The sequence below is a fragment of the Artemia franciscana genome, chromosome 4, assembly GCF_032884065.1.
Source record: "Artemia franciscana chromosome 4, ASM3288406v1, whole genome shotgun sequence".
NCBI classification, from domain to species: domain Eukaryota; kingdom Metazoa; phylum Arthropoda; class Branchiopoda; order Anostraca; family Artemiidae; genus Artemia; species Artemia franciscana.
In genome coordinates this window covers 52,314,922-52,332,299 of record NC_088866.1, presented here as the reverse complement: position 1 = coordinate 52,332,299, position 17,378 = coordinate 52,314,922, and the positions used below count along the sequence as shown (strand labels likewise).

Genomic DNA, 17,378 nt, shown 5'->3' with positions numbered 1-17,378 from the left:
TGTTGTTGAGGTAACAGATATTTTAAATAATTCTCCATGTCTGACTATGAAAAAGAAGCCAGCATAAAAAACTACCCCAATCAACGCTTAAAATCAATTGTGTAAGATTGTTATCGCTACTCCAACTGGTCACGACTTTCAAATCAGACAGGCAGCTGAATATAATACGGGGTAATAAGATGGCAACCGCAAATATATGACAAGAAAATCTTTTTCAAGAAAACCGAAAAGTTTTACTACCCTTTTTAATTGACCAATAAAATTGGAGGGCAACTAGGCAACCTCCCTGCCAAATTTTGTTTTCTTAAATGCTGCGATAAATTTTTTGAGATAGCCATTTTCTTCATCCTAGTTGAAAGGCCCAAAAACTATGCCCTTGAGTATAACTTTTCAGGGAGGATGGGGAATTTTCTGCTGGGGGTTTTTCCACGGGGGAATTTTCTATAGGGTTGAAGTTTCCAGGGAGTGAACTTGTCAAGGGAAATTATAGATTGTAGAAATTTGCCAGAATTCTCATAAAAAATTCTTTTTATGTGTATTGCTTTCTTTTTCCCGTCTCAATCCTAAGCGTGGATTGGTTTAAAGTAATTGTTTGGGGCAGATTTTAACCGGGATTGAATTATATAGAAGATATTTCTATGGTAAGGGGGGCTCCGTCCGTGGAAATGGGATCAGATTTCCTGGAATTATTTAAAAATAACCAAAACTCAATAAAAAAAAGTTTTTTTTTCTATTGATAGTAAGGAGCAACATTAAAACTTAAAACAAGCAGTAATAATTTCTAATATGTTGGGGGTTGCCCTCTCCTCAGGACCTCCATCTGTACGCTAAAGTTTGAATTGTGTCCCAATTCTTTCAGAATGATTCCTGAAACACAAAAACATTAAATAGAACAAAATGGCTTGTTTAAAAGTACTGAAAAACTTTAGCGTAAAGACCGAGGTTTTGAGGAGGGGGCAACCCCCTTCATTTACGCAGTAATCTCTGTTAGTTTTAAGTTTTAATGCTGTTCATTACTCTCAGTTTTTGTGAAGATAAAAATTGTATTTATTTAATTTTTACCATAAAACACACTTCATTTTAAACAAATCGTACTTAAAAATAAGTTTATTGGCCCTTAATCTAGGGACCTGGCTATTTCTTAATGGCTAAGGACGGCTAAAAATCTTTATTTTTACCTTAAATATACTTTACTGTAAATAAATCATATTTACAAATAAGTTTATAGGCCTTTAACTAATGGGCCTGGCTATCTCGTATTAGCTAAGGACTGCTAAAAAATTGTTATTTCTACAAGAAAAAAACACTTCTATTATACAATTGTACTTACAAATAAGTTTATAGACCCGTAATTTAGGGGTCTTTCTATATAGTAATAGCCAAGGACATCTAAGTTTTTTTATCTCTTTCATAAAATATACTTTCTTCTGAATGAATCAAATATACAAACAGGTTTATAATCCCTTAATTATGGGACCTGGCTATCTCATAATAGCTAAGAACAGTTAAAAATCATTATTTCTACCATAAATTACACTTCATCTTAAACAAATAGTATTTACAAATAAGTTTATTTGCCATTAATTTAGTTGTTTGGCTATTTCATAATGGCTTAGTACTGCTAAAAAAAACTTCATTTTTAACATGAAATACAATTCATTTTTAATAAATCGTGCTTACAAATAACTTTATCGGCGGTTAATTTAGAGGGTCAGGGTGTCTCGTAATGACTAATGAATGCTAAATGTTTTATATCTACCATATAATACATTCTAAACAAAACGTACCTAAAAATAGGTTTCTAAGCCCTTAAATTAGGGTTCTAGCCATCTCATTATTGTTAAGAACTGCTAAAAACCATTATTTCCACCACACTTCATTTAAAAATCATAGAATCGGCTGAATAGTAACCAAAACTCGAAATAACGGTTATATAAAAACGGATTTTGATACAAAAATATATATCAAAAGAAACAAATTTTTATGCTGACTTCAAATATAAAAAATTTCAATAAGTTTAGTCTTCTCCATCAAAGGTTACGAGCCTGCGAATATATTCTTGATTGTCGAAAAAAGAATGAAACAGTCCCTAAAAATCGATTGATCTTAATAAAAACTAGACCTACGTGGCCCGGACAACGTGAAGTGTTGCAGCAACCTTTGTCCGGCTTCGCCGACTTAAGTGTTGCGAGAGCTACACTTTGGTTTTGTTTCTTCGCTATCGATCAGTAATCACATAATCAAAGGCTCTTCCTCAGCGTTCAAAAAACAACAACAATAGTATCGAAAGAAGGGACTAAATTGACTTTGCAGCCTGTTGAACTTTATCCTTTTCAATCGTAGACATCGTGACTGATGAAAACTTGGAAGAATATCTTATATAATCTAGTTGGTCTTATAAAGCTATCCGCAACTTTTCAGGATTAGAATACCATAGGTGACACTAATTATTACGAATTTACCTCATTATTTTACGTTATCGCTTGTACCCGTTGCGTAAACACTTAATTCTGTCAGAATTATAGAGATCGAATACAATGTGCACCAAATGCCACAAATTTCTTACACAAAGTGAAATGATTCTTACTTACAAGTCCTTCTCCCATGATAGGCATCAAGTTCACCGGAAACAAATAAATGGGTACACCAACTAGTATAGTTGCAAACCCCTCATCGCTGAAGTTGACTGTAGCCTAACAGCAGGTTATTACCTACAAGTACCCTACATGTCTTACCACTGAAACCAAATTGGTTTTACCATCGAATACACTGGAAGCAAATAATAGATACACCAACTAGTAAAAGTTGCAACCCCTCTTTACCGCACGTTATTATTACCTAACAGCCGCCTGTTGGTGACGAGTCCTCTATATGTCTCACAATTTGTATCGGCCTAGATTTCATTTCATTGTGTACCTTACTACTGAAGTTGTCAACCCCTTGAAACTTTCAAACTGGTGTACCTCATAAAGGTACCAAAAATGAATGCCATATACTTTGATCAGCTCATCAAGAGCTATCGATTGCCGTCGAAAAAAAATATTTGATCTGTCTTAGTTCAAAAGTTGATTTTGTTTGCCCTAGGGCAACTTTCTAACGTCAACTTAGACTTAACTTTCAACTTTTCTCAACTTAGAAAGGAGATAAGGATAAACTCCAATTTCTTTAGCAAAGAGAGAACTTTTAAAGTTTATTAGGCACATCTGATAACATTTCTCTACGCCAATCCCAAGTCCAAAAATCGAATGATAAACTCAGCTGAAATCACGACCAGAAATGGGTAGAAACAATTGATGGCAGCACTTCCGGACCCGTGGGAAAATGCCACATTTTTGCTTCTATAAATTTTTCTATTTATCACTCAAAGAAGATATATTGGCTGTGGGGCCGGGTAACTGCCGCATATATTTAACACTTATAGATTTTAGTCCATCTTCAATTTGAAAGTGGTGCTTGCCTGCTAGAACGGAGCTTTTCACTTGAAAGCAGAAACATACTTTGATGAATCGAAAGCTTGGCTGCACAACTTCAGATACTCCTCTCTGACATAGACTATATAACTCCACTTTACTTTGCACACCATAAGCTCTGGCTCGTGGAGAAGCAAAAACCATCTTTTTTGGCCCCAGGCAAGAGTTCTGCAGAGCTTCCCAAAATGTAATGTCATATTCATCAATCCGGCCTGAGGTCCACACTTTCCGTAAAAACCGCACAGGTTAGACTCTTACCAGTTTCCAGGAATAAGCTGAGATCGGCGGCATAGGAAAAAAAGAAAACCGGGACAGAACCAAAGTGTTGCTCTCGCAACACAGTCTGATTCAGCATATCAGACACCCTTAATGCATAGGTTTCAAGCTACTGTTTTCAAAAATGTGGAACTTTGTATTTCTGGCAGAAGAAAATCACGGATGCGTGTTTATTTTTTTTGGGGGGGGTTGTTTTTTTCCCCTGGGGTAATCGTATTCACCCTGTGGTCCTAGAATATTGGAAGAGGGCTCATTTGAGCGAAAGTTAAACGTTCTAGTACCCTTTTCAAGTGAGCAAATGAATTGAAAGGCGACTAGCCCATCTCCCCGCAACTTTTTTCCCAAAATCGTCCTATAAAAATTTTATGATAGTCATTTTGATCATCGTTGTTGAAAGACCTAATAGCTGATTCTTGGGGTATAACATGAACTTCTCCTCCGTACAGCCCCATGGGAAGGTATTTAAGTCATAATATTTATCTATTGTTTACACATAGTATTTGTTATTAAGATACATGCATACATTTTCAGGTGGAGAGGGGACGAATTGTCTGCTGGGAGTTTTTCCACAGGGGAATATGCCATAGGAAGGTAAGTTTCCAGGGAGTGAACTTGTAAAGAGAATTTGCCAGAATTCTTATACAAAATTCTTTTTATATGTCTTGCTTTCTCTTTCCGTCTCAATTTTACGCGAGGAGTGGTTAAAAGTAATTGTCCGGGGTAAATTTTTACTGGGATTGAATTATCTAGAGGATACTGCCATGGTAAAGGGGTTCCTCTGTGGAGATGGGGTAATATTTTCTGAAAATATTTTTAAAAATGATCAAAAATATAGTAAAACGACAAGTTTATTTCAACTGACAGTAAGAAGTAACATTAAAAATTAAACAAAACGAAATTCTTCTCTATGTTAAGGAGGTTGCCACCTCAAAACCTCTTTACCCTCAAGTTTGAATTTTTTCGCAATTCTTTAAGAATGACTCCTGAAATACTGGGGTCGTTTAATTAGAGCAGCAAGACGACTTGTTCAAAGAACTAAAAAACTTTATTGTAAAGAGCAAGGTGTCGAGGAGGGGACAACCCCCTCATATACCTATTAATTTCTATTCGTTTAAATTTTTGATGTTGCTCCTTACTTTCAGTTGAAAAAACTTGTTTGTTTCATTTGATTTTTACCATAAAATGCACTTCATTTTAAACAAATAGTTTGACTACCCCATAAAAAATCGTAAATTAAAGTTTAGATTAAAAAAAGCCTAGTTTTTAAATCATAATTATGATGCGTTTTATTCATTGTTTAAGCCTTTTTTTCATTTCCCTTTAAAACTATTAGTTTATTTTAAGAAATGTCTTGGTTTTTTAAAAGTAAATAATGGTGAGATAATGATAACTTCAGACTCCCCTGTTACTCAACCTAAATTCGGCTTACAATTTCCTTCATATCTTTATTATAGCACTTTTGTCTGTTGCTATTTTTCACACCTTGTCTAACCCAAAAAAATAATACGCAACCAAATGAATAAATTAGTTTTATCCTAAACAATACATATTTAAATAATAAATCTTATTAAGCAGATGAAATTACAAATTTTTGATATTTTTTTCATGTTTATAATGGTCTAATAATTCCTGATGAGGTCAGAAAACGCTCCTTGTTTGTTTTTGTAATTATGTTTTATTGTCTGTTTTTCAAAAAGAAAAAAAACGATTTTTCAGAATAAGGTAGGTGTCATAAGACTACTATTGCCCCAAAGCTAACTAAATTAGCAGCAAACAAGTTTCATCTTCCTCAATGAGATGATTTTGCATATTTGAACTGTTTTGCATTACTTTTCTATTCTAAGCTCGACAGCTAGTTTAAAGATTTTGTCGAAAAACAAATCTCATTGTAGATAATTTTGTCACTTTGTTATACTTTATAATAAAAATTGTTTTAGTAATAGCATAAGTTTTTCTAATTTCTTCCTTTCTTTAGTATGATTTACGAAAAGGTTAGATTTATTATTTTCTACTCTTTTCTGTTTATTTGCTATTAAAATTTGAAAATAAATAATCCGCAGGGGAGCCCTGAGTTATATTTTATCATGAAAAGGGGCGGTTGAAGAAGTAAATTTGGCAAGGACTATGTTAGTTAAAGAACAAACGCGGCACAGATGGGTCTATTTTTTAGAGAAATACCACCATAATCCTTGATCAAGGTTAAGGCAAAACGAAAAGACTACTTTTAAAAAATAAGTATTTTGATGAAACTTATATGATGTTTTTTTTTTGCTAGATAGCGTTGCTTATTGCTCTCATTTTCTCTTACCATTTCCTCTTTTGGTCACAGAAAAATTCTCTTAGACGTCAATTTTGAAGTTTTATTCATGTAATATGGTATAGGAAAATATTATTATGTAATAAGGTACAGGATTTTTCATCTTCCAGAACTGGATGTTCTTATTTCTTCTTCGACTTCTTATTTTTCCTATTTCCATTTCTTCTATTCCTTATTTCTATTGCCTATTTAAGAAATAAGGGTTATTCCTTATTTCAACAAGGGAAATACTTTTCAACAAGTAATCATGGGGCAGCAATTTCTTGGGATGGACAGTAGCTGTTTTTGCCCTATGCACTGGATGGGGTCAAAGGATCGATTGGTTTTAAATGTTGGGATCGACCAGGGAGTGATGTCTTCTCTTGTTGCTTGAGTTTTTTTTTATTATTGTATAAACTTAATGAAGTGAATTCTATTGTTTATTTGTTTTAAATTTTGTGTTATTTAGCCCCCTTACTATGGGCCATGAAACCTGTAGTGCTATTGTAAATATTTGTTGTAACAAAGAAAGATTTGTTGTAATAAAGATATTTGTTGTAATGCACTTATTACAAAATTTAATATTAAGTAACAGTGAAATTTTGCTCTTAATATATTTAAAATATTATTTTTTAAGGGGCACATTATAATATTATTTCATTTTGCTTTGTCGTCAAAGTTTTGTAGTTTGATAAAGTGGTTTTATCAACCAAAATATTTTCAGCTCTGTGAGAAAAGGGAAGAGCATAGTTGTCCACCCCCTTCCTATATTTTATATAAGAAATTTTGCCCCTCCTAGGTTTTTGCCCCACTGTACCAACAAAAAAGAATAACAATTCATTGTGCCCACATCCCTGTTTACTCTGGCAGTGCTATTGTGCTGCCTATGACCAAAAAATAGAAAGGCAAATAGTCAGTTTTTCACAAATATGCTTTCCACAAGGATATCTGATAAATAATTTTAAATGGCTATTATTTTCTGAATAGCTAACAAGTCCTTAAACTCTGCCTTTGGGAATGACATGACCCCTATCAATTTCTGGGTATAAAACCGTAGACTATAAAATTTGCCCATCGTTAAACATTGTATTTTTTATTTTGAAATGAATGGGCTTTTTTCTAATGAGAAGGATTCCCTGGGTAAATTTTACACCGGGAAGGGGAGGGGGGGCAGTCCCTGACATCCTCTGAAAAATGGTGAGATGGTAAATACTTAGAAACATTCAACTAAAATATTTCAAAAGAAGCAATATCAAATTTTAAAGCGAACAGAAGCTATTCCGTATATTAAGGGCACTGCCTATGACCAAAAAGATTGAAAGGCAAATAGTTCTTTTTTCACACCTATGTTTTCCCCCAATATATCTGACAACATTTTTTAAATAGATATTATTTTCAGCTTAGTTGTCAAGTCTTTAAGCTGTGCCTTTGGGAATGACATGACCCCTATTAATTCTTGTGTATAAGGCCATAGGCTATAAAATTTACCCATCATTAAATATTGTATTTTTTAATTTGAATTGCATGGACATTTTTCGATTGGGGAGGATTCCCTGGGTGAATTTTATACCGAGAAGGATGGGATTCACTGACATCCTTTGAAAAACGGTGAAATGCTAAATTATTACAAAGATTATTTACAAAAAATAGATTTACAATTAAATTACAAATAAAAAATTATTTACAAAAATATTTACAAGAAATAGGCTTCAAATTCAATCACAATTTATAGTCAGCATTATGGATACAAAAGGTATTGATTGCTTATCCGTCTTCTTATTTGATTTTGTGTTGATTCAGTGCTGACTACACATTAAACTCGTGGAGATTTATATTTGATGTTTATAAACATTGGTTGAAGTATAATTACACTTGTATTATCCCATTGTTTTTCTTTAAGTCATTCATTTATTTTATTTTATTTTAAAACGAAAATTACAATTTCAATTAACATTTCTCCCCAAAATATTTTATTTTTATGCCACTGTTTACCCTTTATTCATTAAAATTAAAAATTTCCTATTTTCCTTATTTGTAGTTTATTAGTCCGGCTGGGATGGTGAAAAAATTCTTAGAATGAAAATTGGTTCGTGAGCTAGAAAAAAAAACCTGGGAACCACTGCTCGAAACACTATATTAAAAAATGACTTGATATCGAATGATCTCGAATAAGCCTCGGGTTTTTCTGTTCACAACGCTACCTTTACTAAACTCAGCTACCGTCGAATGTTTATAAAAGAAATGAGCAGCAGGCGCAGGCTTAGCACATTGCAGTGAAAAATATAGGCCATATTATTTTATTTAGGTAGGTTGCTAATGATATTTTTGGAATAGGCTGCTAATAGTTTTTTTTTAAACTGTCAATACAAAATTCCGTTTTTGGCTAGAAGTCTAGAAAATAGGGTGTTTAAGAAGAAAGTAGACTAGATATTGTTTGGCTAACATGTTTTTCATGTGATTTCACTATACTTTGCCTTCAAATCTCACCCTAATGTGCAAATACACCAAGCTGTATATTTCCTAGGTAATGGGCTTATGGCTCTTGGTTTTGTTAGCATTGATTCAATATTCAGAGAGAAGGGTTGAAATATAACTGATACATTGCATAGTAGGCCTACATAGAAAATGTAGAATCTCAGTAATGGGCCTCTTTAAAATTTACTGCAACATTCTATTTCTGAGCTAAATATGGCTAGACTTGCTTCAGCCTTGGGTTTTAGTCTACAGTTGGAAATGTTGAGAAAGAAGTAGACTAACTTAACAAAACAAATTTTTCTTTGTAATATGTAGGCAAATTGTAGTTTCCTCTATGACTTATTCCTATTTGCAAATATATTTGCAATAAGTTTCCTTAATTACAAATATATGGGCCAAATTAGATTTCCCATGCATTTTCCTTGGATATGGGTTTTATGGTTATAGACCCTTGTTTCAACTTAACATCCACAATTTGAATCAACAATAATGAAACTATGAAACAGGAAAGTGTACTGGAAATATGTAATCTATACAGTTTATTATTAAATGGGGAGAGAGGGGGAGTAAAGTATGGTAGTAGTACCCTCAAAATAGGCTATACCCTATGAACTAAAATTTTTCATTAATATAAAGTAATATTTTTTAACATTAACATTTTTTCCTTTTCAATAGCCCCAGTTGTAGGCTAACAGGCTCCCAGCATAGTGTTAGACACATCTCTTTAAAAATGAAACAAATGAATTGTGTGCACAATCAAGGCTATTTACCATTAACCATTTACACTTATGAAAACCACTTAAGAAATCCTAAAACATGTACTTATATCTTTTCTAAAAGTTCTTTACAATACCTTACAACCCCCTAAATATATAGTACAAATTCTTCATTTCCCTTCTTTTGTTCTGTTTCTTGATTAGACTTCCTTTTTGTTCACTGATTTAACACCATAAAAGCAACATTTGCAAAATAAAGGTAAGACAAATGCATAGGAAATTATGAAGAACCTTTTAAAGTACTGTTTTGGTGAAAGGGTAATTCTTTCACCATTACTTTGAGTAGATCTTCATATTTTAGTTTTTGTGTTTGTTTCAAAGTTTTTTTTTATATTATCTTTGGTTTTTGTCAGTAGTTTTTATTTTAATATTAGGCACTGAGGGTGGTCAAGTGGAGGTTTTGACTGAAATATTTACATTGTTATCTATGTTTTTCACTGGCTTGTAATATTGTTGTTTCTCCATTCTTTACTGTTTTTTCCATTGCATCACTACTCTATTCTACCCCTGCCTAATTTGTTGATATATGGCCCAAATTAAACATTTTTGGGTCATTTTCCATTTTTATATTTTACCAATGCTTCTTTGCTGATAAATTTATTTTTAGGAAAGAGTGACAGAACAAGAAACAAAACTACATAGGAAATATAAACTTTGGTATGAATTTGTCTGTCTAAGGGAGGGGTAGAGGGTAAATTGAAGCCATTTTTGGAATGCTTTAAGTATGTCAGCTTTGAAAAAAGCTGTTCTCCAAATTTTATAGTTTTTCCTTTGAACAGACCCAATTATAAACTAATGCGCTTTAAAAGTAAGGAAACTATTTTAAATACTATCATTCATAAAAGTGTACTGCCTTTTTTTAATACCACTTTCCCCTTTGATGTTCAGATATATACCCCAAATATATATGTTCTCATTGAATTTCCATGGCACTTGGTATTAACCAGGTGACATATAGCAATTGCAAATTCTGTTGGCCTGTCTGTCAGTCCCAGTTTTGATACTTTAGGCACTTCCAGGTAAGCCAGGACAATGAAATTTGGCAGGCATATCAGGGACCAACCAAGATTAAATTAGAAATAGTTGTTTTCCCAATTTGAGCTAGGACAAAGAAATTTGGCAGGCATATCAGGGACCAACCAGATTATATTAGAAATAGTCGTCTTCCCAATTTGACCATCTAGGGGGGGGGGGGAGTGGTGGGCCTGTTAATTTGGAAAAAATAGAAAAAATGAAGTATTTTTAACTTATGAATAGTTGATCAGATTTTAATGAAATTAGATGTTTGGAAGGATATTGTGTCTCAGAGCTGTTATTTTAAATCCTGACTGGATCTAGCGACATGGGGGGGGGGAGTTGGGAGGGGGAAACCTAAAATCTTGGAAAACACTTAGAGTGGAGGGATCAGGATGAAACTTATTTAGAAAATAAGCACAAGTCCTAGATACATGATTGACATAACCAGAACAGATCCGCTCTCTTTGGGGTAATTAGGGGGGGGGGGTTAATTATGAAAAATTAGAAAAAATTAGGTATTTTTAACTTACAAATGGGTGATGGGATCTCAATGAAATTTGATATTTAGAAGGATATCGTGTTTCAAAGCTCTTATTTCAAATCCCAACCAGATCTTTTGACATTGGGGGGAGTTGGAGGGGGAAATCTTGGAAAACACTTGGAGTGGAGGAACTGGGATGAAGCTTGGTGGATAGAATAAGCAAATGTCCTTGATACATGATTGATGTAACTGTACCAGATTTGCTCTCTTTGGGGGAGTTGGGGGGAGGGGTTCAGTAATTTGGCAAGTTTGGTGCCTTTGGACGTGCTAGGATGATGAAAATTGGTAGGCGTGTCAGGGAGCTGCACAAATTGACTTGATAAAGTCGTTTTCCCAGATTCGACCATCTGGGGGGCTATGGCTTGACGTCCGCAACTACTTGATTTTGGTTCAAAATCTACTTGAATTAAAATCAAGTAGTTGTAGGCATCAAGCCATGGCTAATTGTAGAAAAAGCCAAGACAGATAGTCCGACTGAGTGAGAGGCAAATTGGCATAAGCCCTTATTAGGATTGTATAAAAGTGAGGTTAGTCCATTTGTTGATAGATAAGCTTATCTATCATCCGTCCATGCGCCATTCCTAGGGCAGAACTAAGGTAGATAGTAATAGAGCTAATTAACCAAATTCTTTGTTTAATTAGATATCACCTTATATCTGTTGACTTATCCTTTATTCAGGAAAAAAGGAAAAATATCTAATGGGCTTTCTCAATATGTTATTAAAAGACATTTAAGGTTTTTGTTAAGAAGTTACAACTTACCTATGAGTTTATAATCAGCATTGTTTTCATTTTTCTGTGCATTAATTATTATCACAACAAAGACATCTATGAAATAATATTTGCTTTCTATGTTTGGTATTTGAATTCAGCCCTATATAGCTTATTGTTATTACCAAACTGAGTTGAGGCCCAGACCACAAACGCCTTTTACCTCCACATGCAAAAACAAAACTACTTATTGGTAGTGGAAAGGGAGGAGGGATGGTTAGTTTCATATCTATACCATGGATTTTGCAAACTGTCGGGCATTACCATCACTAACTGTGTCATCCGGCTTAATAATCTGTTGATAAAATATCTCCAACTGGCATCTAATGCCAACCAGAAATTCTCCCATCAGCTGCTTTTTTTATTTCTATGCCGATATTGTGTTTTTCAGTTGATAAAAATATCTCCAACTGGCATCTAATGCCGACCGGAATTTGTCCCATCAGATGTCATTTTGTTTCTACACCCATGTTGTGTTTTTCAGTTTAATATTCAGTTGATAAAATATCTCCAACTGGCATATAATGCCGACCGGAAGTTCTCCCATCAGATGCTTTTTTATTTCTACACCCATATTGTGTTTTTCAGTTTAACATTTAGTTGATAAAATATCTCCTACTGGCATCTAATGCCAACCGGAATTTGTCCCATCAGATGCCTTTTGTTTCTACACCCATATTGTGTCATTCAGCTTAATATTCAGTTGATAAAATATCTCCAACTGGCTTCTCATGCCGACCAGAAATTCTTCCATCAGATGCCTTTTTGTTTCTACAGCCATATTGTGTTTTTCAGTTTAACATTTAGTTGATAAAATACCTCCTACTGGCATCTAATGCCGACTGAAATTTGTCCCATCAGATGCCTTTTTGTTTCTACACCCATATTGTGTTTTTCAGCTTAATATTCAGTTGATAAAATATCTCCAACTGGCTTCTAATGCCGACCGGAAATTCTTCCATAAGATGCCTTTTTGTTTCTACAGCCATATTGTGTTATTCAGTTTAACATTTAGTTGATAAAATATCTCCTACTGGCATCTAATGCCGACCGGAATTTGTCCCATCAGATGCCTTTTTGTTTTTACACCCATATTGTGTTTTTCAGCTTAATATTCAGTTGATAAAATATCTCCAACTGGCTTCTAATGCCGACAGGAAATTCTTCCATCAGATGCCTTTTTGTTTCTACAGCCATATAGCATTTTTTTGCAAACCAGGGAACTAGCTATTCCTGTTTGGTATGATGACTCCCTGAAAATTCTCAGTGCAATTGTTTCCATAACCATTTGTATTTCAGGGCTATTAAGTCATAATAGATGTTTTGTCAGCTTGGGGTCCAACTTTTGAATCATTTCTTTTGTTTTGTTGTACCTCACCTTTCTGTGCAGATTTTGTTCACCTTCTCATAGCTTCATCTCCTTATCTTCTTTGTGTCGCTTTCCAGCAGCATTGAGAAACGGGAAAGAAAAGCCCTGGTAAATTATCTTGAAAACAGAGTAATCTTGTAAAAAATTGTGGGAATCTATTGTAAGTAATTACAGAAAATTTAAGTTTGGATATTTATCAGCGTAGACTTGAGAGTACTTGGAATGCCCTTCTGATAGATTGCTTAGACTGTTCGTGATAGGGTCCCACATAAAATGGAAAATTACCCCTCTTTGGAGGGCAAGCATTTCGACAAGTCTGATTTTTTTTTCTTTTTTAACTCCAGTATTACTTGCCAATCCCTGATCATATGGGAAATCCATTGCTGGGTGGGGTTTGTGTGGGTATATAAAAATTTTTTAGGGAGAGGGGCATTAAAACATTTTAATTTTTTTTTTTGGGGGGGGGGGTTACAAAAAAGATTTTGTTTTTTTTGGGGGGGGGGGTTTAAAAAATGTTAAAAATGCATCACAAAAATGTTATTCATTTCGTTGCGTTTTATGGGTTCGACAAACACTTTTTTTAGGGGTGGGGTTTCCAACCCCTAAGCCCAAGTCTGGATAAGCTTTTGCAAGAACAGATGCACAAGACCGGTGGTCTTATTAATAGAATCACAGCAAAATAAATAATTCAACTCGACTAATTGGAGAGACAATCTCAAATCTTGAGCAGTGAACCAAAATAATATTTAGACTCGTAGATAAATAATATTTATATATTATACAGTTATAATTTTGAAGAATTAGATAGTTAAATTTCTGAAGAAAAAGACCTTATTGCCAGAGTTATTGCAGCTGAATTTGCTTGTTTGCTGTTAATGGGATAAGGCTATTGCATTGCTTTGAGGCTATCTTCACATTGATATATACCCTCTAATGATAGATATATAGTTACATTTATTTGAGAGATTTTCTCCAATTCCTAGAATAGGTCTTTCTCTCTGGGTATTTTTATTAGCGCCATCTTTTTTCTCAAGTGGACTGGCCCGCCATCTATATTGAAAAATTCATAGAGCGCTATCTTTGTTTTCATTTCATTAAGGTGCTGATTTTTTCTCAGAACAAGCAGAAGAGAGGAAGGAACCCCCCTGAAGCGTCGTACTGTACCCGCCGGTATTCAGTTACCCGTAAATTGTGGGGAATAGGTGAGGGGGTCCTTACACTTCCCTTGTTCCTGGGTGATTTCAGTAACTTGCTTCAAGCATTGGGGAGATTATAATACTAAATCCTGTGTTGGACTACATATCGCGTTCAATGAATAACGGGATAAAGAAGGAAGTATTTTTGAAACGAGCTGTAGAGTTTTTTGATAGAGACTCAATCTTAAAGGCCAAAGAATTGTTCACTAAGGAGGCCAAAACTGGTGACCGATTTACGAAATGCGTCCAAGATGAGGACAATTTAATGGATATTGCTAAACTTTTTGCAAGATGCGCTAAAGAAAGAATAGAACTTCCCAAGTTGGTTATATTTGATCCTCAAGAAGTACCGGCCAGTGGAGCAGAAGTAGGCGCATGTGTCATATTGACAGTGAATGAAATGCAACGGCAGTTCTCGGGTTTTCTCGAGCGCTACAACCAAGTCCCAATCCCGTGGCCTCCCGGCAAATCTGTAATTGACGGAAACCAACCCAATCCTGCACCAGATAGACTTTCTCCATTACCCTATTCCATAGTTTTGAAGAATCCACCCCCCACTACCACACCAGAGGAACGAAAACAATTTTTGATGAGTATGTGTGGAGAAGACCTGTCAGTCGATGATGGTGAATTGAAAAGAGGTCGATCTGAATGGCGGCTTGTAGTTAAAACGAAGGTCAAGGCAAACAGCATTGCCTCTTCTATCAACCAGAAGTTGCAAAGTGCAGGAGCTAGAGTGAAATCCCCAGTTTTTATAGGCGTGATCAAAAACGTTCCGACTACATATGATGCCGATAGGGTGAAAAACTGCCTTTCAGGCTGCGAAAGGGCAGAGCAGTGTGGTAGAAGTCGAACCTATAAGTTGTACTTTTCCTCCTGCTATCAGCTAGGTCTGGCCATGAAAAGTCCGCCAAAACTAGAGTTTGAACATTTTCCGATTGAAGAGTTTGTGTACCTTCCAAAACGATGCTATAACTACCAGAAATTCGGTCACATTTCAGCGGCGTGTTCTGCTCCCCAGGTTTGTCCCCGTTGCGGTGTCCTTGGCCATACGTCAAATGCTACTACCCCCTGCACGAATCCAATTGGCTGTGCAGCATGTAAATCGACAAAACATACCTGTCAGTCATTCCAATGTCCTGAGATGAAAAAGCAAATTGGAAAGCAAAAACGCTCCAATGAATGAACAGCATGCAAGTACTAAGATCGTATCGTGGAACATGAACGGAGGCGTGTCTCACAGAATCCCCTTAAATGAAGAATTATGCTGGCGAGGCAATATTCTATGCATCCAAGAACATCTGCTGACAAGTGATAGTCTCAGCCTGCTCAAGTTTTCAGACAATCATACATTTTATTTTGTCCCAGCAAAGTCTCGTCAACGTGGAAGACCCTCTGGCGGACTGGCGATCGTATGTAGCTCTGCAGTTGATTCCGAGAGTCTTCATACAGCTGAAAACTTTATGGTTATAAGAGCTGGGAATCTTGTGATCGTCAATGTCTACCTCCCCACAAACTACAGCAACGACGAATCAGATAACCGATTTTCAAAGGCAGTGCGTGCTCTTGCAGAGTGCCTCAATACCATTATGTTGTCCAAACTGGAATGTGTTATAATTGGAGACTACAACTGTGATCTAGCCGACGACTCGTCTCCTCGGTCCCAGTTGATCCTAAGCATATTGGAAAATCGGTATTGTGTGCTTCCAAAAGACAATGATTTTACTTTCATACACACTAGTGGTTCAGTCTCAAATATAGACCATGTCGCTTGCACATTAAACGTGAGTGGCACAGTTAGCGTGCTAATGGGAAGTCACTCCACCGACCATATCCCCATTGAAGCATCTGTTAATGTGTGTATTCCTAAGGAAAAAAGTTCTTCACAGTGGTACGAAATAAAGGATTGGTTAAAGGCCGACTTTCCTCTTTATCAGACAGTGCTCGACAAGACGCTGCAGAAGATCAATGTACCATATAATCTCCTACAAGCCAACGTGCAAAGGAATATCCAAGAAACTAAAATACAGGTCAATAACTTTTGTGTGAAATCACCCATGCACTACTAACTGCAGAAAAGGCTGCTGTTCCCGCTAGGAAAATTCGTAAACATACTCAAATCCCTGGGTTCTCAAAGAATCGAGAGCTAGTGAAAGCGTGTCAAGATGCTAAGTTTTGGTTCTCGGTATGGAGGTAAAGCGGTCGTCCAAAATCCGGTGTGTTGAATTGTCTCCGTAAACACACAAAACGTAAATTTGTGAATCTGACAAAGATGCAAGTAAAACTTGGTTGATAGCAGCTTGTAAATTTTCAGAGTCAAGCACCCCTTAGAGGAACCTATTCTTAGGTATAATCATAATCAGCAGGTTTGATAGGAATAGGAAGTGGCTTCAGACTCTTTGAAACAGGTGTCTGGATGATTTGAAAATTAGCATCTTTTTGTCTGCTGGTGCCTGAACTAGGCTGTTATGTAATCAGGAAACAGAAAAATACATGGGAAATATATTATCTAGGCTATATATATTTGCATATTAGGGAGGTTGGGGATATAATAAGATGATGTGAAGTAGCCTACTTTGAGAAGTGATTAAGGCTAAGTAGCCTAACTATTTTATAAATTTCTTTGCAGAATTTTAGAGTATTCCCTTCTCAAGCAAGAGTTATGCATTGATACCTGTATATTATAGAAACAAACAAAGTGCAACTTAAAGGACAGAAATACAGGATTTACATATGGCATAACAATTCTAGGATATGAGGATGACACAGGGTAGGCTGGCCTACAATATGACTAAAACATGGCACGAGCCAAAGTTTTAAAATATGAAAGATGGGTTCATAGGATACCTTGACAGCCACACAATGCTGAGAATAACAAAAGCAACTCAACAGCAAATGGAGGCTTTAGATAACAGGAAAACATTTCAAAGCATTTAAAGGAGAGCGCTTTTTTCGTTCTTTCTTCTAAAAAAAGAATTATAGGGCTTGCACTTTCTAACCCCGAAAAAAAAAAGATTATCGAGGATAAATGACGTCAATGTTACATATTTTTTTAAATGGATAAACGTGTGAAATCGTTAAGTCTAGAGAAAAGACAAGGAGACTGTAAATAGTGGAAATAATCTTAGCTTTTCTGTGACCTGTAAGTAATCTTATGCATATTCCTTAGGATCTCAAAGGTTTTTGGTGCT

At 35.3% G+C, this 17,378-nt stretch overlaps 1 protein-coding gene and 1 long non-coding RNA gene across 2 annotated transcripts in view; one reads left to right on the top strand and one right to left on the bottom strand.

Annotated features, from left to right (window-relative positions):
• Window positions 1-711: 711 nt before the first annotated feature.
• On the bottom strand, window positions 712-17,149 carry LOC136026570 (uncharacterized). Its single transcript, XR_010617339.1, has 2 exons — window positions 17,035-17,149; window positions 712-867 (listed from the first exon to the last, which is right to left on the bottom strand). It is a non-coding gene; the product is annotated as an uncharacterized LOC136026570 (long non-coding RNA).
• LOC136026569 (kinesin-2b-like) overlaps window positions 8,300-17,378 on the top strand; it is a 97,824-nt gene continuing 88,745 nt past the window's right edge. The window contains exon 1 of the mRNA XM_065703267.1: window positions 8,300-8,347. The gene's annotated coding sequence lies outside the window, so the exon portion shown is untranslated. The remainder of the gene's footprint in view (window positions 8,348-17,378) is intronic.